We start from the raw sequence: 25,224 nt of genomic DNA on the forward strand, positions 1-25,224 counted from the left end.
TCTCTAATGAAACTCATTATCATACCTTTTCTATTCTTTTCATGTAATGGGAAGTTGAATAGTGTAGTTTGAGGGGAAAATAATGCTCTGAAATTTTGTACCCATCAGGAGGAACTCATTCATTTCTGTCATCCTATTTCAATGTAACCCTTTTCTGTACTATAAAAAGATGAAATATGGATATCAATAGAGGATACTATGTTCTTCTCTCCTCACTCTGCCCCTCTCTCTGTTTGGTTTTGACAATTACTTTCAGAATCTTTTGTGGTCATAAAAATCTAATGAGAAATTTCTGAATACTTTTGACCACTTAAAACTGCCTAGCACTTTTTAAAAAAATGTGGGCATATTATTAATCTAGCATCCTGGGTGCTTTCCAGGCTGGATAATTATATTCCACCTACCTAGGTCCCTCTGGTGGTTTTGATTTGCATACAGAATTGTTCTTCACTTCCAGTTTCTGAGTTTTTGTGGTGTTTACTTTCACACTGATACCTATAACATCAATCTCACTTGGCAGTCAGCATTTTTTATGAAGTAGAAGAAATTATACTGTGTTTTTTCATATGTATGTTGTTCTTTTGATATAAACACTCTTGAATATATATTTAATAGCTCATTTAAATGATGCCCCTTTCTGTTTAATTTTATGGGTGTGCCCAATCACCCTTAGATACTACATTTGTTTTGTTACTTTCTTTTCGTATGCATATTTTTCAACTTACTAGGGTTCTTGGTAATGCTATAGGTGCATTTAGCAGGAGACTGTGAGTTTCTTAGTGGCTTATCTATCCCTAGAATTTGTAGAATTTTTAATAATGCTTTCTGAAAATACAATCTCCAATAAAAGAATGACCAAATACACCATCACTCCAATATTAATTAGCTAAAAATTATCAAACATTTCGATGTTCAGACTTTCTATCAGGCATCTTCTATACAGCCATTTGTTTAGTTTGCCTAAAACCCACTTGGATGGGTCATGTTGCCTTTCCTGTTCTAACGACGAGGAAATTGAGGTCTCAGAGCATGAATTAGCTCACCAAGCATCTCATACAGACCAGTGACAGCATTAGACTTTACATATAGAATCTCTGGCATAGGGTAGCAAATGGTTTAGTCTCAGTCAGACTCTGAAAACCCGAGATCCAGACAATCTCTCCTAGGGTAAGTGAAGTTAAAAGCCATAAAATTCCAATGTTTTAGTGTGAATCCAAAAGCTAGAGTCGATGTCCTCATGTGAAGGTAGTGAAGCCCCCTCCCTGATAGACAGAGAGAAGCCATTTTGTTCTATCCAGGCCATCAACTGACGAATCATACCCATTCCAGGGAAAGCCACCCACATTACTCATTCTCCCAGTTCAAGCCTTAATCTCATAGGGATAGTGCCCACAGTGGTGTTTTCACCAACTACATATCTGGGCACCCTATTTTCCAATAAAACTGATAATACAAAATGGACAACCCCTAAACTCTTAGCCATTATCCTGACAACTCACTTACATGGTATCCTGATAATCAAAGATAATAAGTCACACATCCCCATATTTATTAGCATGAATCGAACACACTATTTAAGAAAAAGTTGGACACAAAATAAAAGTTGTGGTTATCCAAATATTTTAAGCCAGTTTATTTCCAACTCTCTTAAATCAGGTTCACGTTATATATTTCTATGACCAAAAGAGGTAAGAGGCTTGATTTTTTAGCTTTCCAAATGCTAAGAAGCCATGTTCCCTAGCAACACAGTGGATTCACATAAGAAATTTTCAAATACCATTTATAGCAGGTCCTTTTTTTCCTCCAGTGCCACTTCACTCCAAGCTCGTGATTACCAGAGAGAAAATGAGCTTTGGAGACTTTAAGTAATGTTCTTAAGAGGACATCATAGTGCTTGGCCAGAAAAAATGTTGTTCATAATGCTATTTAGACTCACTTAAAAGTCTGTAGAATCTTACTTTATTTTGTTCTCACTGTTACACTGATTATGATGCATGGCAGTTAGAACCAGTTATTAAAATTCAGTGCTAACACAAGTGAGAACTTCGGTGACTGGTCTGAAATAAAATATACACACCTTTATCTAGAGTTTTTGCTTCATATGTATGTGTAAATTATTTATGTATGTCTTTGTGTGTAGCTGACTACATATATGTGTTTATATAAATTTGTGTGAATACTGTGTGTGTACATGCAAACACTTGATCTCTAGTGGAAAGACTCATGTTTTGTTATTTCCACTTTGAAAATCTCATGGCAAACAGGACTTTCAACTAATTATATCAGGACTCATAGGGCCATAAAAAGAGTTGTAATCATAGTCATGAATGAATGTTTCAACATGTGGAAACCCTTACTGTTGACATGTTAAAGGGGAAAACACATGATGTGCTTAAAATACAGTTGGTAAAATTGAATGCTCTTAAGATTGAAAGGTAAATCACATTAGCAAAATTACAAATGGAGGTGTCTTTAAATGGCTACTTATCTATTAAGAACTTGGCAAGTCTGTATCATTTACTTATATTCAAAATATAATAGGATCCTGGCTGATGCAAAAAGATAGGTGAAGGAAATATAAAACATAGTAGTGGAAAAAGAAGACACATAGTGAGTTACATCTCACCTGTAAGTTTATATACATAGAAGATGCTAAGATAAACCATAAAAGCACTCATTAAAGTTACTAGATTGATAATAGGGACACCAATAGCATCCTGATACACTTAATATCTGTGTAGAATACATAGTGCAGACGCAGTATACATGTTGTATGTATAAATGTTACATGCACATTCACATACCTGTATGATGCTTTCTTGATAAAAGCAGAGTTCCTGTAAAGTTACTTAGGCGTAAGTTGAACAAAAACCATTATGAACAAAGATGTGAGTAAATAAAATCATCTACCATAACTAAGATGGGCTGGCTGGGTATCATAAAGATGTCATTTAGCTTCTAGTTGGAACTCTAAAGCCAACATAATATTTCAAAAGAGTTTTTCATGGGATTTTATAAGTATACATTAAAATTAATGAAGAGGCTAAGGGAACCAAAATGATTGTGAAAATTCAGAAAGGCAAGCTTCAGTAGATAAAAACTCTTACCGTGAAAGCAGTGGCAACTAGGTTGCTGTAGAAGTAGGCAGAGAGAAACAGAATGATTTGACATGGGAAAGGGAACTTTAAGTGAGCCCCTACTGAAGTGGAAACTTAAGGATAAATGATTGCATACCAGACCCAACTCAATAAAATATTTTAAGTATTTTCATGTTTAAAATAGAGTTTCTTACAAGGCTCTTCACAAGTCTAGTCCATAGAAAGTTATCACAGTTTTAGAGCTAGGGAAGGGAAGGTCTGGGGAGATGGCTTAATCAGTAAAGTGTTTGCCCCACAAGCATGCAAATTGTTTCTCTTTTTTCCCTCCTTTTTAATTTAATTTATTCTATATCCCAACTGCAGTCTCTCCTCCGTCCACTTTCCCCATTCCCTTCCCCACCTCCCTGCACCCCCCATCTACTCCTCTGTTTCTGTTCAGAAAGGGGCAGGTTTTCCATGGGTATCAACAAAGCATGGCATATCAAATTGCAGTAGGACTCAGCACCTCCCCCTGTATTAAGTCTCGACAAGGCAATCCAGTATGAGGAGTAGGTTCACAAGAGCCAGACAAAGCATTAGAGACAACCTCCTCTCCCATTGTTAGGAGTCCCACAAGTAGACTAAGCTATACATCTTTGTAGAGGGCCTAAATCAGTCCCATGAAGGCTCCTTGGCTGTTGGTTCAGACTCTAAGTTCCTATGAGCCAGGTTAGTTGTTTCTGTGGATTTTCTGGTGATGTCCTTGACCCCCTAGCTCCTACAATCCTTCCTCCCTCTCTTCAGCAGGATTCCCTGAACTCGACCTAATGTTTGGCTATGGGTCTCTGCATCTCTTTCCAACAGTTACTAGATGAAGGCTCTCTGATGACCATTGGGATAGTCACCAATTTGATCACAGAAGATGGCCAGTTCAGGCTGCATATTCACTATTGCTAGGAGTCTTAGCTGGGGTCATCCTTGCAGATTCACGGGAGTTTCCTTTGTAAAACGCCCTCCTTTTCAATCATCTCTTTCAGTACTCTCCTCATCTATCCAACTCCCAACCAGGTCCCTCAAGTTCCCATCCCCACCTGCTTCCATTCTACCCAGGAGATCAATTTCCCCTTCCCAGGAAGATCCATGTGTCCCCCTCTCCTTGGGCTCTCCTTGTTACCTAGCTTCTCTGGGTCTGTGGATTGTAGCCTGGTTGTCCTTTCCTTTACAGCTACTCTCCACTCACGAGTGAGTACATACTGTGTTTGTCTTTCTGGGTCTGGGTGACCTCACTCAGGATGATTTTTTTTTCCTAGTTCCATTCACTTGCCTTCAAATTTATTGATAACATTGCTTTATTCACAAGAGCCAGAACCTGGAAACAACTTAGTTGCCCCTCATCTGAAGAGTGGTTAAAGAAAATGTGGTATATTTACATAATGGAGTATTACTAAGCTGTTAAAAGCATGCAGATTTGAGTCCCATCTCTAGCACCCACATGAAAAATCCAGATAGCCACATGAGCCATATCTCTAGCATATCAGGCACAGAAACCAGAAGACTTCTGGGGCTGGCTGGCCAGCCTCTGGAAATATCAGTGACATCCAGGTTTAGTGAGAGGTTTTGTCTCCAAAAATGAGGCGAAGAGTGAGTGAAGAAGACACTTGACATTGACCCCTGGCCTATATACACACACATAAAAACACATACACACGAAGGAGAAATAGACTACAGAGTAACACATAGGGTGGTTCAAGTATATCTGCAATATATTAATGAAGCCATATAGTGACTTCATTGATTCTATTCTCTGTAGTTATATTTAATGTGTTCTTAAAGTTGATGATGGTTTTAAAATTAATGTAAAAACAGATGCCTTTATGTGTAGATATGGTTAAACAAGCCTTATTCATCATTTGTTCATTTAACTGTTTGATAACCAGTTGTCAGGAAGTAGGTTTGAGAGACAGACACAAGAGGATTGGTTTGCTGTTGAGCTATTTTCAACTATTAGTCCTATGATTCCCCTATAGGAAAGAGCCCTCCCCCAGAAAGAGCTACAAAGGTCAGAAAACAGAGCCCAGTTCTGAGATGATCATTACACTGTGCTCTCCAAACCTGAGCATGCTGCAAGTCTGGGAGGAATAGCTGCTGGTATGATGGATGAAAAAGTCCTGGTGCAGGATGCTCTTTAAAGACTGAACACCAAAATAAATATCATTAGGATGAAATTTGCTGTAGAAAGATATAAAATCCTGCCTTGAGGTTAAAAAATCATCAGTTGTATAAGAGCAGATCATAGGATACTTTGCCTTGAATGTTAGTCATGAGCTAAGAGGTTTGATTGACCTCATTTGCAATCAGATGTTAAATGTTTATAAAATTATACTGCAATGAGAGTACAGTGACCAGATCACCAGGAGTAGTATCCATATACCTGAGTAGGTGATAATTATGTAAGCATTTTTAAATGTATTTGGCTAGAGAGCATCCAGTAGGTGAAGGCCTGGATAATCTAGGGACCCTGGGTCACATAAAACTATCAGAAGAAACTTTCAGCCTATAAAATTTCATGGAGGGCTTCAAATAGTTGAATGAATTGTTCAATTCATAGACGTTTCAGTGGCAAATGCTATAAGGGCTGGTCAAAACATACAAGAAATCATTTTCTAAGTACTCAGCTTGTCAGTAATGAGAAGGTTTTTCTATTGGGTAAAAATGAAGATGTGACAATATTTGATAACATAATGTCTAGAGACCCAGGAGTACCTTAATACTGTCTTCACGGTTATTCCACCCCTCATTGTGAGGCTGCTGAATGATCAGCACATGAAACAACAGTAGGATGTCAGTTAAAGAGCCATTTTATCAAACCTCCCTCAATAGCTGTTAGGGACGAACTCAAAAAAATTCTGCATCAGAGAACAAGGCTAAGACCTCCGTTTCTTCCTGGATTTCTCTGATGCCCTCCAAAAAATTAAATTACAGGTCCAGCACACACATAGAGTTGAAATATATGTGTACAGTCAAAATGCTGTCTAAAAGGAGTCCCCCAAAGTGTGATTCAGTTTCTGTTATAGAAATGGAAGTAGAGATAGATTTCAATTCAACAAAAGGACATTGTATCAGTCCTATGGTCTTGCATGAAAGAAGTTCACTGCCCTAAGAGTGAATTCTCTCTTCTTGGAGTCTAAATACTCCACGGTGCAGGGGAGCTGCCCAGTAAATTATACCCTGAGGAAGTTAGACAGGGAGAGTCTTATGGTCTGATCCAAATCTTGATTTCTAGAAGTGTCCCTTGGTCACTTAAGATCCCATGACCAGGATGTCTAAGTGGGAGCCCTCAAGGAAATTTGGCTCCTGATAGCAGGTATAGAATTCCATTTAACTCTCTGTGAGTTTTGATGACACACAGTGCCTTGTGTCATTATTTTCAATTATTCTGGGTCTCTGTGCTTTCTCCTTAGTTTCTATAACTACTTCCTTCAGAATTACTTTTTTGTTGTTGTTATATAGAATTCAACACCACCATAAGGCAAACAGGACTTTGAAACTGTTAGATTGTCCAAATTTTTTTGTTAGCAATATAGTGATAGTCTTTGGTAAATAAGTCAAACAGTTGGGGACTAATTTAACTTTAATTAAACTATCATCAGTAGAAAATATACAACATATAGCTTGAATACATTTATCTTCCTATTAGTTTAATGGAATATCAAAAAAGTGAGTTGATTACTAAAGATTCAAGATGTCTACCTAGAAGATTCAGAAATGAACAAACTGAAATGGCTACAAAAGTATATCATCTATTATAAATGATAAGCATCAAATATATCCCCCAGAAGCTCTGAAAAACTGAAATCAATCATAAAATCTAGTCATTCTCAGTTATCTGCAGATGTGAGCCCAAGGTGCCACAGAAAAAGGTCTGTCATTAGAATCCAGGAATACCTTTTTTATCCATTATTGTTAGACTTCTTTTCAACCAAGCCTCTTTGTAAAGCTGTCAACAGAAATAGCATTATCAGCCCCCTCATAACTCACTTTCTGAGATGCAAACCCTAGTAGAAATAAGCAGTAGGGAGGAAGATGGATAAACCAAGAATCAGTGCTGCATGGGAAGTACTTACATTTTCTACATTGAAAATGTGGACTGTAATTTCAGAAGAGTGAAAGCCCCTACCTGCTTCAGAAGGCCTTCCATTAAAAGTCTCTCCCTCTGCTGGCTTTGTCTTATTCTTTATATAGCATCATTGTGCTATCTATCTGCAAATGTGATATTGTCTGTCTATGATGTGTACAGTCACATTGTCTGTTTCACTGTTGAAATCCAATGGCATAGTGTCGGCACACAGTTACTGGTTGTTGTTGTTTAGAGATAGAAAATGGTTCCTAGATTGACTGATGGTTCACTAAAGTCTAAAATGAGAAGTTGACTAAGAAAATATCCATAATAGATTATTTTCTTCCTTGAAAAAGAAAGATGAAATCAACAAGATGGCCATGACTAAGCTCACATGTCATTTATGATGAATTTTATAACTTTAGATTTTTAGGACCATGACATCCAATAGTATGCAGTTGTCAATATCAGCAGTAACTGAGATGTAAGACATAGCCAATGGCATGGCTCTGTACAAGGGTTGTTTTTGCCACTTCTGACTTACAAAAACAAAAACAAAACCCCACAGTTTATTGCCACTTACAAGTATTATATAATTTTATATATATTTTATCCATATGAGGTCATTCTAAGTCTGTGTATTTGTTAAGACTACTTAATGAGCTGACCTTTTTGAACATTTCATAAAAGCCAGCGTTTGAACCCAATTAGCCAAGAGAATATGCTAAGTAGCTATCTGGAACTTCCATGGTATTAGATATTTAGTCTTTATGAAATGTGACATTTTCTAAACATATATTTGCTTTTATTTTATGTGTATGTGTGAGTACCTGCACATATGTAAGTGTCTCACATGTGTACCTGTTATCCATGGAGACTCAAGAGGGTTCTGGATCCCCTGCAACTGGAGCTGTGAGCTACTGGATATAAGTGCTGCAAACAGAGTGTGGGTCCCCTGCCAGAACAGCAAATGCTCTTAACCACTGAGCCTTCTCTCCAGCTCCCAATAGAATAATATAGTTATCTTTTAATGAAATCTCTGCTTTGAGTATGCCTTGGATTATACAGAATGTGTTCTGTTGATAAGATTATGAGAAAAGTAGATTAAAAACTAGGTCCATTTGTGCTCACAACTTTTATACTTAGAGTACTACAAGAAAAATCTCTGAGACATTGCCAAGTCTACTCCTTCAAGCTACTTAGCCATGGGGCTCTTCTTGTGAGTTTGATGGATGAATCTAGAAGGACTGTCGTATGAAGGAAAGCATGCAGGTTCTTCTGGGATGTTGTGTTCTTTGAAGTGAGGACAGTAATTCCTATGCCTAGCATATCACTAATACATTGTCCTATCAGCCCTCATTAATTCCCAGCCCCAAATTCTTAAGCCTGTGACCACTGTTGACCTCTGAAGAATGTTTTCAAAGGGAATCAGTCTTTCAACTCTGAAAAATAATTTACTTTAATTGAGCCCTTGGCATTAGTAGCTAAGTAAAATGAAATAATTAGGATGATAGTGTTTCATTGAAAGGCAAATGATATGTCCTCTCATGTAATGCGTGAGAGGTTCCAGGGAGGAGAGTATATAAAGCACATTTGAGTGAATAGCTTCATGCTTTCAATGAGGAAAGACATCTATTGTTTTGATAAAAAAAAAAGCATTGGTAAAATCTGCTGGGTGTGATGGCACACTTAATCCTAGCATTTAGGAGGCAGAGAAAGACAGATCTCTGTGGGTTCCAGAGCAGCCTGGTCTACATAGTGAGTTCCAGGACAGCCAGAGATACCCAGTGAGACCCTGTGTATAACAAATAAATAATAAAATAAAATAAAATAAAATAAAATAAAATAAAATAAAATGCTTGCAATGGTGAGGTGGATAACCCATGGAGTGGTTATAAGAGAGTGTGTGATTTTATGTGCTCATCTCAGCAGTACATATACTAATATTGGATCGATATAGAAAAGATTAGCATGGCCCCCAAACAGGGCTGACATACAAATTCATGAAGCATTGTGTGTGTGTGTGTGTGTGTGTGTGTGTGTGTGTGTGTGCGCGCGCGCGCGTGCGTGTGCATGTGCATGTGTGTGTGTATTGGTTTTTCGAGACAGGGTTTCTCTGTGTAGCTTTGTGCCTTTCCTGGAAGTTGCTTTGTAGACCAGACTGGCCTTGAACTCACAGAGATCCGCCTGCCTCTGCCTCTCGAGTGCTGGGATTAAAGGAGTGCACCACCACCACCTGGTGCATTTTGTATATTTTTTTAACTGATAGAATCTCTCTTGCACTTTGAGCATGTCTTTTGTCATACAAACAGCAAGGGAAAGTTTGAGACTGTGGTAGGAGCTAGTGCATTCCCCATGCTTATCCCCAATGTCTCACTGCACCTGCTCCCATCTACAGTTGCCTGGTGCCTGCTATGATCTTCCTGCTTCCCGTGGACAGGTTTTACCCTTTCCTCATTTTTAAATGCAACTTGATTAAGCTCATGGACCCTGCTCATTCTCTCTCTCTCCCTCTCTCTTTCTGATGCTTTACCACTGGCATACCCCCTTTATTATAATATACCATGAAGCTTCCATGTAGGTTATCAAATATCTGTAAATATCTGTAATTGTGTTTACATAAATTTTACTGTTACATGGTTATAGATTGTGTATGTGTGTATTCATCCCCTCCCCACAAATTTGTCTTTTTCTCTGACTGGTTTTAAACTCCATAAAGGTAAAACAGGTCTTTTCAATTCCCTCAGCTCCTGGCTTACAATATATACCCAATGCCCAGTGGTTTTTTGTTTTGTTTTTTTTGTTTGTTTGTTTGTTTTTTTAGTGAACCAGTGAGTAAGTGAATATATTACATATGTACCTGCAATGCATTTGCTTTTGTATAAGGGAGTGAATGAATGGCAAAGCTCCTTAATCATAGGATTTCTTATGACTTATTTCCATATCCTAAGTGGTATCCAAATGAGTACATAATTCTTGTTCCGTATTTTCTTACTGTCTGGGGGATAATTCCTGCATTGAAAGAAAACATAGTTTTTCCTGGAGTTTTTGGTCTGGTGTGACAGTTAATTTTGTGTGTCATCTTGACTGGGCTCCTAGATGACTAAATAATTAGTAAACTGCTGTTTTTAGGTATATGTATGAGTGTTTTTGTAAGAGATTAGCATTTGACCTGTACATTAAGTAAATATCTACTCTTACCAATGGGATAGGTATCACACATTTTATTGCAGATCCAGTAGAAAATGAAAAATAAGAGGGAGGGCATTTGTTCTCTCTTCAGCTAAGAAGTCCATCTTCTCTTGCTCTTGGACATCAGACCTGATGGTTCTTGGATGTAGGGTAGAAACCATCCACTTTTCTCATTCGCAGGCTTCTGCAACTAAAATTAAATCATACTGCCAGCTTCCCCAGCTCCTCAGCTTGCCATTGGCATGTCAAGGACCTTTTAAACTTCTGAACCAGGAAGCATAATGCCCAAAATACTTGTCCTCTTATGCATCTGTCTGTGTGTTATCGGTTCTATGGCTCTGTGGAGACTGAATGAAATCATCTCATCATCAAGTAGCACTTGTATAATTTTTTTCTAGTCTTTACATCCATATCAAACAGTTGTCAAAAATTTGGACAGGCAAGCTTCTTCTCTAAACTTTCACTTTCATGCACCAAACCAGACCCAGGATCAACTATAGAAAGGACCAGCAAAAGTAAATGTGTGTGCACTTTCTCTAACTTACACCACGTCCATTCTGAAAACAATGTATTGCTGGCTTAAATTCTGCAGAACAGGTGGACATGAACCTTTTTACTTTTCTCCAGCTTCCTTTTATTAGGAAGGTGATTTCTAAATATGTAAACAAAACAAAATTATTCTGCAAGCAAATTGTAGGTGCTCCATTGGGTTTATTACACTGGGCTTTGGTCTATTTTTTTTTTAATTCACTTGCAAATCTGAACTCAGCGGATGTTCAGTCTTATTGTGGGAGACAACAAAAGGCCCAACGTGTCATGTACATCACATTTCAGATTGCAATGATAGTTTACCTATAATTATCTATAATTCATGTCCTTCTAAAAGGATAATGAGCTGCATTTGTCCTATTTAGCAACCACTCATTAGCTAGATCTGTAGGTCTGCATGAAGTCATTTGGGCACCATTTATAAACCTTTCCCTCAGGCCTAACTCTTTAGGGATTTTAATGCTCTTGGCTATATTTTTTTCATTTTAGTCCTTTTGATGTAGTTTCTTCCCTCCTAGTAAATTAATTAAAGGATTTTTCATTTTATAAATCATAATAATTATCTGGCAGTTGCATAGATTCCATCATCTTTAGGCTGATCCATTCATGGCAGCTTTCAGTGTTCAGTGCAGCTGTTTCCAGAACTGATTTGATTCTGGCCATCTGTATTGACCATGGAGGCAAATTCAATAACCAGACTGCAGGAACTGTGATTTGCTCACCAAAGACGGGAACATCAATAGGTGCAATTCATTCATTGTCCTTTCTAGGAAAGACAAGAAATCAATAAAGCAAATACCCATCCCTGGAGCTATATAGGCAGGGATATCAACCGCTAATATAAAAAATAAAGTTCAATTGCCTAAACAAAATGTAGAAAGTGTAGAGTTTTTTAAAATTACTTATTTTCAAAAAGCATGTTAATCGATTATCTTTTTCTTGAGTATGGGCATGCATGTAGATTTGTCCTAAATTCTATCATTGGAACAAGTTCTTTGGAAAACTGGATAACCATTTATCATAGAAGTTAGGCACTTGATCATTATGATTATATATTGAATGATAGAACAGCAGAAAAACTTAGTCCTGGGAAGGAGTACAATAGAAGCTAAGACCAGGAAAGATTTGAGCATGACCATATTTACATGAATGTTTGTTTTTATTACAGTTTGGAAGGGGTAAAAAGAGAAAGAGCAAAGTAATTTAAACAAAGGTTTGCTGTGAAAATTGAGCCTACATTTCACATTGTATTGACATTTTGTATTATAAATTAACTTAAAAGCTCCTTCCCATTCTTCAGAACCTACAAAAATGAAATAGAATAAATGACCTATTGTCAAAATTGCAAAAGTAGCCAAAAGGTCAGCTATAGGTTTGTATTTCCAACTGCACAGAAGCAGACATTTTCTATGACTGGCTGTTTTTTTAAATCAGAAATGCATATGCAGACAGAAAATGAAAAATTGCGATCTTATTGCCCTGATTTACTGAAAGACTGGAAAAATAGAGTTGCATAGGATATAGAAATGCTTCTTATTTTAATCTTTCAGTTTTTCTAACTTAAAATATATTTTATATTAATATAGTGACTAAATACATAGGCTATGATCAGACAGGTGATATTGAGTCCTTGTTCCTTTGCTTAATGATGCAATTGGACTAAATTACTCATCCTACCTGAGACTTCTTGTTAAATGAGATGATAGGACCTCTACCTTATAGGAGTGATGTATATATCAAAGACAGCATGCTTCTTGCCTGGTACTCAGTACATATGAAGCATTCAATCACCCTCACTGCTGTAGTTATACAACCATGAATTAGGAGTTGCTATACCCCTCATCAGCTCTAATCCCAACAACCATAGCTCTAGAAAACCTGGACAGTGCAGACAGGATTTGAAAGAAGAAACCCACATGGAAGAGCCAATGATCTTCACTCAGAGTTATGTAGTTTAGACAGACAGACAGACAGACAGACAGATGCATGCACACATGCACATGCGTACACACGCACACACACACACACACACACACGCACGCACGCACATACACACACACACACACCCACACACACTACATGTTAAAGTCAACTGGATCATTAAAATATGGCTTAACTGAAAGAAACAAATTGTCACATCTAAACAAAAGGAAACTTGGTTATAATTCAGGAGATTTAGATTGATCAGGGAGAGTTATATTTAAATATGATTACCATGTTGTCGGTAGAAAGTGTTTCTTAGAATAATCAGGTTTGAAGAAGCTAATAATAGAATACCATATCCGTAGCTGTCACCTGTGAGTCACTGGGCTGAGCGAGGGGAAAGCTAAGCCCACTGTGACCCAAGGCTTAAATATCGAATGAAGGCCTCTGTAAAGCCACAGCAAACAAAGGCAAAAATGAGGAAACAGATCATCATTATCGTGATTTGTGACTTCTCAATTGTGGCTTTCCCTTCCAAACATAGAAATGATAGTTGCTGTGTCTTCTTTGGAGGTTTGGGGATCTTTTTGATTCAATTCTTCAGTGCATCACCTTGCACAGTTCCTAACATGCAGCTGGCGCCCATCCAAATTCGGTGGGTCAAATGAGTTCAACAAAGGTTCTGAGCAAGAGAAACAGCTCAGTGGATAAAATTCTGCTTGTGTAGTCCTGGAGACCTCAAGACAGCGCTTGGGCTTTATATCTGTGTGGAATGAGCTGCTGCATTTGAAACATGGATTGGATTCAATTCGTAGATTTTCTTAGTTCTTTAAACATGCACAATCCAGGAATACTTACTAACTGTCTCTGTCAGAACTATGGCTAATTCACCATTAAATCAAGTATTGTTTTGGAAATAACTGTAATTTTTCCTGGTCCTCAAGTTTTCTGCTGTTTATCTTCGCAATATTTGTGGAAAGTTTTTATTTGTTCTAGCTTATTCCTTTTCCAAAATCTATTAGAGGTAACTATAACCCAAGACACACTCCCCCGCCCCCTTATTTTATTTGTTGGTTTTTCAAGACAGAGTTTCTCTTTGTAGCCCTTCCTATCCTTGAACTTACTCTGTAGACCAGGCTAGCCTCACACTCAGAGGTTCACCTGCCTCTGCCCCCTGAGTGTTGGTATTAAAGGTGGCTCACAAGACCCCTTTTAAATAATGCTGCATAGACAATGAGTTGAGAGGCTTTGAAAGTTGCCTGTGTTTGTAATGCTGTAACTAGCTCAACAGACACCAGTGGCAGCCATTCAGAGAACTGCAGCTCTTACTGACATTCATGTCCTCATAGTCTTCACAGAGAATGCCCCGTTATGAATAAGCTAGCATGTTCTGGTTAGCATTATGTACCTCCACACTAGTTCAGTCTTTACTTAGAAACATGTTTGTCCAATAGCCAACGGTTCATCTGATAAATGTTTAGTGTCTGTTTATCAAAGGCATTTCTTGGCTTCACGGATATAAATAGAGTAAGACAAAGTCTAAATAACTTATAATCTCAGTTTGGAAAGACAGATAAGCAACTATGTAAACAGATAAACAAGGCTAATTTCAGATTGTAATTAATGCTTGGAGTCAATAGAGTAAAATGCTTGCGATAGAGAAATGAAGAAGAATTGACATTGCATAGCCAGGGAACAGTATTTCTGAGGATGTTATTTGTGGGCTGAAACCCAAATAATGTGACTCAGCCTTGGGTAAACCTGTGTAAACAAAGAACAAATATACAGGATGATAATAATTTTTGATATTGAGTCAAAATTCCAGCAGATCTTTGTAGAAATTAGCAAACTGATTTTCAAGCCCTTGTAAGAATTCAAAGGATGCAGAATTTTTAAAAAGAGAAAAGTAAAAACTTTGAAAAGTGGTAGTTGCTATGCTTACAGTCAAGACTTATTCTAAAGTCACAGTATATAAGACCTTTGTATCAGTGTAGATAAACAGATCAAAGGAATAAAATACAGAATTCAGAAATAAGTCCACATGTATGTGATTAGTTAATTTCAAACAAAGATGCACTTCAGTGAGGAGAGCAAACTATTTTAAAGAATTACTGTTGGACAATTAGACGTCAATTTTTAAAAGAAAGAAAATATTTATCTAAACCTCACACCATGCGTTTGCTTCCTGTTGCTGTGACAAAGCACTCTGACCAGTAACAACTTGGAAGAAGAAAGGGTATGTTTCATCTTTCAGAGTACAGGCCTCAAAGGAAGCCAAGTCAGAAACCCGACACAGAAACAATGGAGGAACATTACTCTCTGGCTTTTCTGGGGCCAACTTTCAGCAGCCTGTCTTACATAGCCCAGGCCCACCTGCCTAGGGATGGCACTGCCCACAGTGGGCAGTCCCTGCTATATAATTTAACAATGAAGAAAATGTCCCACAAATAAGCCCAAATGGCTTCAGCAACCTGGCTTTACCCTCAGTTTGTGGAGGACAACCAATAGCCTTGTTAATAGCCTGGGTTGTTTGGGGTTCCCATGGAGCCCCATCGGCCAAGAATTTGATAAGCTGTAACCTATTCCCCAGAACCGGAGGTGTCCTTTGGTGACAAGGGATATCTAACTGGTGTCCCCCCCCCCCCCCGTTGTTTGGTGAATCCAATTTAGATTTCTTTCACATGTGTGTATATAGTGTAAGAAACTTCTGCCAGGCAGTGGTGGTGTACACCTTTAATCCTAGCCCTTGGGAGGCAGAGGCAGGTGAATCTCTGTGAGTCTAAGGCCAGCCTGAGTGAGTTCCAGGACAGCCAGAGCTACACAGTGAGACCCTGTCTCAAAACAAACAGACTAAAGGAATTTCTGCTGTATTCATTGACCGTAAGACCCCCTCAAATGGCCCTCAGGTTTAGCTGTTCCTTTTCGTATTCCCTCCCTTACCCTCCTCATCACTTCCCCCCATTTTGATCTTCCTATTCCAGTGCCCACCCCCTCCCACCACCCCCCGGGCTCCATGCATAACTAACTATTCTATTTTCCTTTCCTAGGGAGATCCTTCACTCCAGCTAGTCCTTTACTCTATACCTAACGTCTATGGTTATATGGCTTGTAGCCTGCCTGTTGAAGACTTAGGAGCCAGCTAACATCCATATTCTATATTTGTCTCTTTAGGTCAGGGTCACCTCACCCATGATGATATTTTTTTCTAGCTCTATCCATTTACCTATGAAATTCATAAGTTTTTGGCAGCTGAGTGATGTTCCACTGTGTAAGTGTTGCACATATTCTTTATCCATTCAGCTGTCATTGACAGACATCTAAGCTGTTTCCAGTTTCTGGCTATTATGAATAGAGCAGCAATGAACATGGTTGATCAAGTGTCTCTATAGTAGGATATAGAGTCATTTGGGTATATGTCCAAGAGTGGTATAGCTGGATCTTGAGGTAAATCTATCCCTAGCTTCCTGAGGAACCACTACACTGCTTTCCATAATGGCTGAAGAGATTTGCAGTTCCACCAGCAATAGATGGATGTTCCCCTTACCCAGAATATCTGTTTTTTAGAAGACAAACCTAAAACTGAGAGTGTATATTACAAAATATCCTATTTGATAAGCGACTCGATCCAGAATATTTAAAGATGAGTTCAATAATCAGGAAATGAGCATTTCCATTAAAAACTGAGCAAACATCTTGAGCAAGACAACTCTCCACAAGGGACAGAAAGATATGCAGATGGCAAACAAACATATAAAAACAGTGTATACCAGTAGCTGTTAGTTTATCCATTAATTACTAAATTAAAGGTTACAAAGAAGAGGAGGAGGTAAGAGGTAGCTTATATATTGTTCATGGGAATACAACGTGTTTGACTTCTTTGAGAAGAAAAATACTATTTGGCCTGGTTTGGGTTGTTGTTGTTTTAAGTTTAACGTATACCATGTTTAGCCACCTTCTAGCCATCTAGTCCAGTGTATTTATCAAAGAGTGTAACTGAAAGTTTTCTCTGGTCCTGCCCAGCCCCATGGATCCCACAGCCACTTATAAAATAATTACCCAGAAGCTTATATTAATTAAAACTGCTTGGCCACTAGCTCAGGCTAACTACTGACCAGCTCTTACAGTTAAACTCAGTCCATTTCTGTTAATCTATAAGTTGCCACGTTTTCTGTGGCTTTACCTGTGTGCCATTACATGCTGCTCCCTGGTCGGCGAGCTGGCATCTCCTGACTCGGCCTTCCTCTTCCCAGAATTCCCCTTGTCTCTTATCCCACCTATACTTCCTGCCTGGCTACTGGCCAATCAGTGTTTTGTTTATCAACCAATCAGAGCAACACATTCACAGCATACAGAGCAACATCATCCATCAGAAGAGAAATGAATGTCTGTGGTTTGCAAAGCCTTGAATGAAAATGCCCTGCAGAATTACTTCTAACAGTCCCAAACTAGAAGTACTTCAAACTGTTCCAGAGGTAAATGGCTAAACAGGCCATCCTGTATTCATATACAATTCTGTTGGGCATAAAAAAAGGATTAAGTTATGGACCAAATAGCAAAATGAATAAACCTCAAAATACCATTACTCAGTGATCCAACCTGGAGTCAGACAGGTAGAGAGGGCTTGGATTGTATAGGCTCTCAAAGAGCACAGGGGAGAGTTGGGTCTTCATTTGGGGTACAATGGGGAGCAGCCAGTGGAAGATTTTCAGTAGTCTTTTTATTTGATTTACACTGTAGAAACACCACTTCTGTCACATACATGGGAGAGCAACAGAGGCAACAGGAGATGAGCCAAAAGCTTCAACAACAATCTTGTGAAGAAAATAGGATGGTTTGGATAAGAGTGGCTAGATTAAAAATGGAGAGAGATGACTTAACAGAATATAATCTTACTCAAATCAACAGCTTTATGCATTTATTTTAATTTTTTCATGACTGGTGGAATGGAATATTCATTACAGAGCACTGGGTTATAACCCTCAAGATAGGACAACAGGTCCACTCTCATGCTATCAGCCTAGCGTTTTGTGATTTTGGACACTCAATATAGCAGCACTACATTAAACCACTGATGTTTTCCTTCTTTCTTTACTTATGTCCAGTTCTTCTAGAGAGTCCAGCACAATTAAAGTCAAAGTGGGCATGGCAGAACTCTGCTTTAGCTACATTTGGAGAATCTAGCATCCTCTCAGATTCCTTAGAGGTTAGACTGAGATGTATCTCTTCTTGATGAGCAAGTATCCCTATTTCAAGATGTTTTTTAAAACCCTAGGCAACCCAGAGCTTATGTAGAATTATTTAAGAGGATATGACCTACACCCCAATGCAGATAATGTATTGATATATGAATTCATTCATTTATTTAATTTCTCCATCCATTCTTACAATAAGTGTCTGGTGACATTTGTTATAGGTAGAGAAATAAAATAAAAGCCAAAAGATTGTGGCCAAGTATTTCAGCCGTGTTTAATATACTCAGGGAAATGTTTCTCTAGTCTTTCTAAGTAGACTTCTTTCTGCTCAGAGCTAAAAAGAACCCACATTTATATCAAAGAAAGTCTACACTTTCTGTAAAGACAGGTGATCATGAGTCAGTCCAGGTATCTGGCTACAACAAAAGGGTTTAGTAGCTGCTGCAGTGGAGGGTCCACTTTATAGCTATTTTTATGCGGGTTCTTTCTTCCATAGCATTAAAAATATCCCCTGAAGTTAAATTAGCAGTTAGCAGTTAGCTGATGCTCCAGTAATGCCTCCTGGGAAGGAACCCATCAGCTTTCCATCTTTCCAGTCTTGTGTTAGAGGTAACTCCCTCCCGTAACCCTCTGCTCACTAACAAGCGAGGGAAAAAAGGCATAGAACTAAGGTGGCTACCTAACAATAGTGAGGTCTGTGACTGAGATATTTAACTAATCATTGATAAACCATAAGGCTCTGCCATTGCCAATACTGTTGAAAAATAGGATTCATATTGGAGCATCTTACTGAAGAGTCTGAAAAAAATGCAAGACAGCACAAGAAACCACATCTGTATGACATCTCACCAGGTCAGGGATAACACTGAGGACACTTCTCTGTTCTTTTCCATGACACATCATTGACTGACCTGGGAAGGATTTTCTGTGTTTTCCATTGTGGCCACTGAATCCCGGAAACATTATAGAAGGACCCAGGCCACCTGGTTCTGCACCAACCTCACCAGGGATTTCATTCTTCTTCTAAGTGGCAGAATACTCCGGTCTTGGTTCTAGACTGTCCTCGGTTTAATAGCTTACTGTCTAATGTCTTCAAGACTTTTCTTGCTAATCAAGGCCTCTGCAACTTTTGTCCTCAATTAAATGCCTACTAGGCATCTCAACTTCATACCTAACTCTCCCAGCCTCAAAGCCTGCTCCTCCTATGGCAGTCCCTAAATTGGAAATAACTTGCTCAGAAATCCTTGGCACCTTCTAAATTATAGCTCATATCTTATTTATCAGAAAACCCTGTCATTTCCACATAAGAAAACTGGACTGCATCCCTTTAGCTGCACAGCTGATATTCTAGACCAAGCCACCGACTTCCCCGACCTGGATTACTGTAAAAGCCTTTTAAACTGACTCCTGGTTTCACTTTGTCCACTTGAAGATCTATTTTTAATCTAGTGTGAGCTACCCTTTGAAACCATGTTATTTCTCTCCACAAACTTCCAAGACTGATTTCTCATATTTCATTGAAAAGCGGTCATTGTAAAGCGGTACAAGGTCTACAGGAGCAGATATTACAGCCTTGCTTGCCTGGTCTTTTACCACTCAACTCTTATAGGAGGTAGCTGTTCTCACCATGCCCTGAAGCACCACCCCTAGTGAGGTAGCAGGTAACTGTTACACCTGCCTATGACCTTGAAGTAACTGACCCTGAGGCGTGACTGCTCAGGGACCCTTAAGACCTGGGATGCACGTGCACAGTGTTCTCTTTGCTACTTTGTGATTTTGGAGGCTGGGATGGACCAGGGCAGATCTCGCCTAAGAACAACGTTGGACTGTGCCTCACTCTTCCAGGATCCTGCAACAAATTCCTTAATTCTGCTTTGTGAGTTAACCCCCAAATAAATTCCTTTGCTCATTAAGTAGACTCTGTGGACTGCTAGCAATATTTCTCCCTTTACACTCTATTACCCAAATTCTTCAGCTCCAGTGATCTTGCCAAGCACAATTCTGCTCATGAATGTGCCGAGTACAGCTGCACCTTGGGGCCTTGGTGTTGGACCCTTCTGCCTCCTCTGTCCTTCCCCAAGTAGCCCCGTGGCTTACCCTACTTGTTCTACAATTCCGTTCCAAGACACTGCTTTAGCAAACACAGAAGCTTTCCTGTTTGTAGTAAAGTAGTAAGTCCCTCCCTTTACAACATGCTTATCCCCTGACCTTTGTTTTTCTCAATTGCATCTGTCGTTAGTGAACGTTTTGTCTGCCTGATTTATTCCCATGCGCTCTTGCCAGTAAGTCATTCTTATGAGAACAAGGAGTTGATTTGGTTCCTGCTGGATGCCCAGCACACACAACAGTGTTCAACACATATGAATTATATTGAACTACATTAAAACGTGATTTTTATATGCACAGAGCTGACTGTCAGCATTTTCGTGAGTCTATTTAATTAGAAGTTTCTCAATAAACACTTGTTTAACTGGTACAGAATTAAGCCTGTGACGGCCCATGTCCAAAGCCTGTGTTCTGCCTTGTATATAATTCTGCTTCCCCATTAATGAAGTTGCATTCCGGGGAGACATTTCCAACTTCTCCTGAGGACTTTTATTTGCTGGGCACTGTGAGGGTCAATACACTACTTAAAGGCCACAAAAAAATGATGAAAGTATGTTTGTCCCTTCTAATTTATTTGGAATTACCCAGCAACTGATAGTGAGTGGTTTTTCATTTTGTTCTGTTTTACGTTTTAGAAGAGCCAGGCCAAATGTTCAGGTTCATCTTAGCATTGTCCCATAATTCATCCAGTTAGGCTAGACTTGTCACTGTGGAAGCCTGAAGCCTGAAGCCTGCAACCAACTGACAGAGAACCCTCCTCCTCGAAGGACTCAGAATTTCCTCTTATCGTTTCGAAAATTCAGAAGTAAAGAAGTATTTATTCTTCTGGAGTAGATAACTTTCAGTTTGTTTTTCTTGGAATGGATCGCGCAGCATATATGACCTGAACACTAGCTGCTATTCACAGATACAGACCAATTCTTACTGGATCAGCACTTTAATTTTGTTTCTTGTTCATTTCTCTGTAGGATGCAAGTAAGTGGGGTAGTGTTTTCAGACACCTGCCTTTGAATTCCCATCTTGCCTTTTGTTTGTAGGATATCCTCCATTCAGAAGGTGAGCGGATGTAAGACTCTTCTGATGGAGGATTATGGTCTGAGCCGTTAGAGACCAGCAAAGAACTCAAACCAATAGGGAGGAGTATGGGGTCCAGGTGCTCCTCTACCTGCCAATTCTAAGCTGTTCCAACAGTCATGCAAAACCCCACTTCGTACTTACGTTGTTAATCTTTCTCTAGATTTCAAGTTGACAGTTGACATTAACCATCACACACAGACACACAGACAGACACAGACATACACACACACACATACACACAGAAAAAAGTCCTCCAAATATATTATACTTTTGCACATTTAAGATCACATTTTATAATATTCCACTGTATTTTTAAAAGATAATCAGCCTTTGCGAAAAGATACAATTCTTATTTTAAAAACCCCATGGATTATATGATTCCATTTACATGAAGCATCCAAATGAGGCAAATCTACATATAGGGAGAAACTGAATTAACAATCGCCTAGGGCTGGGGATGGGGAGAGGATAAATGAGGCATGATTGGTACAAAGTTTCTTTATTAGATGGTAGGAAAGTTCCAACATGAGATTACAGGAATGGTTTCACAATCCTCCATTGGAAATCACTGAATTGTGTACTTTGTATAGATGACATCTCGATCACCCTTCATAGAACTTGATTATTTATCTTGTTTCTATATCATAAAAGCTTTGAGATTACCTCTTGACGGTGTCTGACAGTCACCTCGTGAACATGTAACTGTTCACAGCCTGTACTAGTTGAGGCACCATACTGGCTACAAGGTTGAAAACAGGAACACAAAGATCAGGAGGTTCATGGTCTGTTGAAGGAATAAGATGAGCATGAAGTACAGTGTACCATACATCCTCTAGGAGCTCCAATTTAGATTCATGTGAAGCAATATAAAGCAGAAGAAAGGCTAGTAATGTATAACATATTTAATATTTAGAGAATTGTATTTGCCATGACAAAGACTTCATTTCTTTCTTTCCAGAGGGCTTATACTTTATTCATGCTTAAAGTACTTCCCTTTCTCCATTAACTACTTTCATGTATGTTTCTTTAATTAGTATGTCAGCTAGGTTGTTAGATATTAGGAAGTAGTTACCTACAAACTCGCTGCGGAAAGTCCGTATTTTGCTTGACTTGAAGACGCCTTTCAGAGGTGCTCATAGGATGTGATTCCTGACCTCAGTCATAGAAGATGAGATTCAAAGGGAAGAGTAGAGGGAGGTGGACAAAGCGAGAGGGTACAAGGTATGTTTGGAGTACTTCTTTCTTTCCATTTCTCTCTGTCTGTCTGTCTCTCTCTGTCCCTCTCTGTCTCTCTCTGTCTCTGTCTCTGTCTCTGTCTCTCTCTCTCTCTCTGTGTGTGTGTGTGTGTGTGTATGTGTGTGTGTGTGTGTGTGTGTGTGTGTGTGTGTGTGTGTGTGTGTGATGGTCAATTTTAGTTGTTAACTGGATTAGATCTAGAGTCCCATAAGAGAACCCCTCACCACGCCAGTGTATGTGTTGGGGGGATCTTGATTAGGTTAACTGAAATGGGAAGACATGCGTATTAATTAATACCTGTGACACCATTCGCTGGCCTGGAATTCCAGGCTGTATAAACAGTAGAGAGTGAGCTAAGCACAAGCATTTGTTAGCCTCTCCTTCCTGACTAAGGAGGATGCCATGTGACCAGCTGCTTCATGCCTCTCCTTCCTTGAGTTCTCCACCAGGATAGACTATAGACTGGAACCTGGAACCGTGAAACAAAATAAGCCTTCCAGCTGGGCGGTGGTGGTGCATACCTTTAATACCAGCTCTTGGGAGACAGAGGCAGGTGGATCTTTGTGAGTTTGAGGCCAGCCTGGTCTACAGAGCAAGATCCAGGAAAGGCACAAAGCTACACAGAGAAACCCTGTCTCAAAAAACAAAATAATAATAATAATAAATAAAATAAAATAAAATAAACCTTCCTCCCTCAAGTTGCTTTGGCTAAAGGATTTTATCACAACAGGATACAATGTATGTGAAAATGTGTGCAGAGGTGTGTATGTATGTGTAAGCCAGAGATAACCCACAGATATCATGTCTTGGGGTCCATCCAGGTTATTTGTTGAGACAGGGCCTCTTGCTGGTACCTGGGGCTTACTGACTCGTCTACACTGGCAAGCCAGAGAGTGCCGGAGATCCTCCTGTCCTTACCTCCTAGCACTGGGATTGCAAACGCAAACCACCACACCTTGTGCTTTCACATGGGTGCTGTGGGCCAAATTCAGGGCCTGAGGCTTTCACAGCAAGCAATTTACTGACTGAACTATTCCCCAGTGTCTGCATATTTGTTAATACAAATGCTCGCTACGGGAGCGAACATACCCTTGCCAATTTAGTGGCTTAATAGAGTAGCCATTTTTTTCTCCTTATTCAAAGTCCAAGGCTCAGAGTTTGGTCATGGGAGTTCATCTGGACACTGTAACTTGCAGGGTCAGCCAAGGTGTTGGTATTTGGCCAGTAGTGGGGAAAATCCAGGAGTGTCTGAGAAACTCCTGGACAGAGGGCAGTCATGGACAGAGGGTTCATTAGCTATGCGAACATCCTTCATGCCTGATCAATGTGACAGGATCCCACTGAATGCAGTAACAACAGGAGAATGCAGTTCCTGGATAGACCACCCTTCCCCTATCACCATAGCACTATCCATGGGAAGAAACAAATCTTTTATGGACAGCTTGATTTCTGACATTCTCACTGGAATAGTTTTATCTCTTATGTCACAAAGGGTAGAATTACGCTTATTGATTACTCTCACTTCGATCGCTTTGTTTACAAATCAAGTGTGCTGAGATTGAGCACAAGGAACATTAGAATTACATCTTGAGTAGAAAAGACAAATATGCATTGTTCAGGCTGTGAGATGCGACCTGGTCTGTAATCGTCTCGAGGGTAAAATTTCACTGTGGTCTGTTACACCTAATAAAATGTACGCTCAATCATACAGAGATCCATAATCTACTTTTCTATCTGAGGCCCACATGGCCCAGTGAATGAATTCTAGCAGTCTGAAGGCACTTTGTGTCTTGAGCTAGATTTTGTTTGCCTGGATGTGGTTTACATTCACATCCCAAGATTTCGAACAAAACTGGAAGTTTAAGGACCTTCTGTAATTAGATAATTCTGAAAACAAAGGAAGGAGTCTTTGCAAATCCATAAGCACATTTTTTGCTTCGAGCCCCTCACATGTCGATAGAGATACCTCTAACTTATGTTTTTATTTCTTTCCATGAAAGGACCTTGTTTTCAGAATACCCTTTCAAATGGCAAAAATCAGAAGGAGCCAGTAGGGTTATTCCTTGTCATTTTTGAATTGTAGTTGGAATGAGAAATGTTCTCTATAGACTCACATATTTGAAAACCTGGCCCTCAGTTGGTGGCACAGTTTGGGGGAGATGATGGAACTTTTAAAATGCAGTCTTGCTGGAGGAAGCCTTTCACTGACGGGGAGAACTGAGACTTTATAGCCTTGCCCTCCTTCCTGTTCACTTTCTTTGCTTCCTATGTGTAGCTGAGTTGTGATCTCTCAGCTCCCTGCTCTTGCTGCTGTAGTGGGTAGCCATCCCAGCCTTGGCCTGGAAGTTCCAACCTCCATTGAGGCTTCGGTAATGGTCACGCCCACAAGGCGGGGCTGAGAGAGGAAGCTGAAGACCCAGGATAGAGAGGAGACACCTCTCTTGGTTCCAGGACCCTGGACACTGGAGGTAGACTGAGCAGAGTTCTCCAGAGAACACTGCCAGACTACGCCACACCTGTCCCAGACCCTGCAACCTAGCCCTTCATTTGTAAGTTACCCCACAAAATAAACCTCCCTTTTAACTACGTGGAGTGGCCTTAATAATTTCACCAATACCCTGCCATACCTTCCTTCCCTGCCATTGTAGACCCTTAGCCCTCTGTAGCCATAGGCCACAGTAGGCTTCCGTAAATAGCTTTTGGTCATGGTAATTGATCACAGCAACAGAACATTAAGTGTCCTGGCAGCAGAACA

General features: G+C 39.5%; 1 protein-coding gene and 1 non-coding gene across 19 annotated transcripts in view; both read left to right on the top strand.

Annotated features, from left to right (window-relative positions):
- Anks1b (ankyrin repeat and sterile alpha motif domain containing 1B) overlaps positions 1-25,224 on the top strand; it is a 1,022,809-nt gene that overhangs the window by 507,188 nt on the left and 490,397 nt on the right. The gene's annotated exons all lie outside the window — the stretch shown is intronic.
- LOC118571295 lies at positions 9,111-9,217 on the top strand. The gene has a single exon (XR_004943331.1). It is a non-coding gene; the product is annotated as a U6 spliceosomal RNA (small nuclear RNA).

Source organism: Onychomys torridus, chromosome 20, assembly GCF_903995425.1.
Source record: "Onychomys torridus chromosome 20, mOncTor1.1, whole genome shotgun sequence".
NCBI classification, from domain to species: Eukaryota; Metazoa; Chordata; class Mammalia; order Rodentia; family Cricetidae; genus Onychomys; species Onychomys torridus.